We start from the raw sequence: 3286 nt of genomic DNA, 5'->3' as shown, positions 1-3286 counted from the left end.
CGTTTTTCTCCACTTATATATTAAATATTAATATTATATATTATTGTGAATTATTTGATTAAAGTTTAAACAGTATATGGATATGCACACTTTGGATATGAATTACCCGCCATCTCACTTCCATAAACCACTTTTCCTTTTTCCTCTATACAAAATAATACTTCTCTTTTTCATGAACCGAACACTTATTTTTGTTGATATCGTTTTGTGCTTCTAATTCCTACTTTATATTTAACCATCACCTAACCATAAAGGAATTTGTGATACTCGACTATTTCTACAAATGTTACTCGTTGACAACCCATTTAATCATCACAAACTCATATGTCGAGAACACCATTAAACCATCTTAAACTCATCTCTTTTCTTGATACATATATACAAATACATATATAAAAACTAGAACCCACCACTTGCAATCTTTATGTTTCTTTCTTTCATTATATGATTAACCATTAATCACCACAAACCCTCAACCTCTTTAACCACCGGCAACCACCACAACCATCATAAACCATCGTGGACCTCCATCACCTTCCAAACCCGCCACCTTGAAGCCCCTATGATCACCACCACTCCAACCGTCAACTTATGCTGCTGCATCTTTTTGTTTTTCTGTTTGTTTAAAGTAAAACCCATCAAAACGCCACCGAGAACACCATTAATCATCAACTCAAACCATCATCGACTAACATGTTGTAGCTTCTGTTCCTGGTTCAGCAACACGTCTCTACAACCTTCAAACTACTCCTTATTGCTAGTTGATCTCTAAACCCAACTACTAAATCCATATCTGATCTAGCAGGCTGTTACGCTGCTACATACCTTCCGAATTCCTGTTTAAAACCACTATTAGAACCTCCATCAAACCATTATATATCGTCTCTATTGCCACGTATTACAAGCCGTTTTTTTCTGTTTTCTTTCCAAACCACAACCAAGACCATCCTTATGATTCTCGTTCACTTCTACTTCCTGCTGTGCGACTAATTTCTGTTGCTACAGCCGCTGATATCCTTTTTCTATTTTGATGTTATCAATGATGAAAACCGTATGGAAACAATAGTGATGATACGAGGTGGATAATGAAATAAAGAAAATAACGGTTATGATTTCATGTGATCCATGATAAGAATGATGATATTAGTTATTAAGATGAGGTAGTGATGATTATGATATAGTGAATTGATGATGAAGAAGGATCAAGAAAAATGGTGATAGTCGATGATGTATAACAATGAATAGTTCTGGGTTGTCTTTGAAGAAGATATTAGATAACAGAAAGACGCGTTAATATTTAATTCGAATCTTACATAATCAGATATGCAACTGCAGCCGAATGGTTTATGAGGGTGTTGGGTGAACGAGAGGTCCTAGGTTCGATTCTCGTATGCTGTATAGTAATTTTTTTTAAAAACAGTCAGCCACTATGTCAGGCCCATTGGGCTTGACAAAATTATTTCGTGGGTCAATTAAAAACCGTAATTTGAATGGGCTGAAAATTTAGTTATTGTTAGTTGGGCCGAATAAAGGGGTTAAATTGTATTGGGTCCGTGATTTAATAAAAAAAACAGTTTAGCTCAGCTGGTTTGGTGTGGTGTCGAGTTAGCGTGAGGTCGCGGGTTCGATCCCTGGCAGGAGCATTTTAATTTATGAGACCTATCCTTCAAAGGTAGTATTATCACTAATATTATTTTTATAGATATCATCATTATTAATACTATTATTGTCTTTATTATTGTTATTATTACAAATAAATATTATTTTACAAAAATACATTGTAAATATATTAATATTACATATTACTAAATTTTTAAAATGATATTAAGTAAGATATATGTAAAATATATTAATAATATAAATATATATATTCTTATCGTATATAAATCTTGAAATAAATTTCTATTTTAATATATTATGATAAATGATAATTATTATATTATTAAACTACTTTAATAAGTATTTACTATATTAATATTAATAAATGTATTATTAAAATAAATATTAATCACTTAAAATATATAGGATAAATATAATTTATTTAGTAATAGGATATATAACTTATTAATATATAAACTTGTTAGTTGTTATTATATGTGTTAATATATATAATTGATATAGGTTCGTGAATCCAAGGCCAACCCTATACTTGTTCAATGTCGTCATATGTATTTTTACTACAAAATACAGTATGGTGAGTTTCATTTGCTTCCTTTTTAAATGCTTTTGCAATATATATTTTTGGGACTGAGAATACATGCGCTGCTTTTATAACTGTTTTACGGAATAGACACAAGTGAGTAAAACTACATTCTATGGCTGGATTATTAAACCGAATATGCCCCTTTATAGTCTGGTAATCTAAGAATTAGGGAACAGACACCCTAATTGACGCGAATCCTAAAGATAGATCTATCGGGCCCAACAAGCCCCATCCAAAGTACCGGATGCTTTAGTACTTCGAAATTTATATCATGTCCGAAGGAGGATCCCGGAATGATGGATATATTCTTATATGCATATTGTGAATGTCGGTTACCAGGTGTTCAATCCATATGAATGATATTTTTGTCTCTATGCATACGACGTATATTTATGAGAAATGGAAATATGAAATCTTGTGGTCTATTAAAATGATGGAAATGATTATTTATGTTAAACTAATGAACTCACCAACCTTTTGGTTGACACTTGAAAGCATGTTTATTCTCAGGTATGAAAGAAATCTTCCGCTGTGCATTTGCTCATCTTAGAGATATTACTTGGAGTCATTCATGACATATTTCAAAATACGTTGCATTCGAGTCGTTGAGTTCATCAAGATTATTATTAAGTCAATTATAGTAAGATATATTACGAAATGGTATGCATGTTGTCAACTTTCGATGTAATGAAAGATTGTCTTTTCAAAAATGAATGCAATGTTTGTAAAATGTATCATATAGAGGTCAAGTACCTCGCGATGTAATCAACTGTTGTGAATCATTTATAATCGATATGGACTTCATCCGGATGGATTAGGACGGGTCTCTACAAACATTCCCTTGAAAACTAGCGCGACTAGGAAGGAATGGGGCGGTCAGGCCCGATAGATCTATCAATAGGATTCGCGCATACGGTACACAACCCGTAGTTATAAGTTACCAAGGTAAGGTATATTTTTGTTCAACTCACAAATGAATAATTTACCATTTTTGATTACTTATGTCTAATATGTAAAACAAAAAGCATGTATTCTCATCCCAAAAAGATTTAAAAATAGTAAAAAATGTGGGACTATAACTCA

Source organism: Rutidosis leptorrhynchoides, chromosome 2 (genome assembly GCF_046630445.1).
Source record: "Rutidosis leptorrhynchoides isolate AG116_Rl617_1_P2 chromosome 2, CSIRO_AGI_Rlap_v1, whole genome shotgun sequence".
In the NCBI taxonomy this organism is placed as follows: domain Eukaryota; kingdom Viridiplantae; phylum Streptophyta; class Magnoliopsida; order Asterales; family Asteraceae; genus Rutidosis; species Rutidosis leptorrhynchoides.
This window is presented reverse-complemented; position numbering follows the sequence as displayed.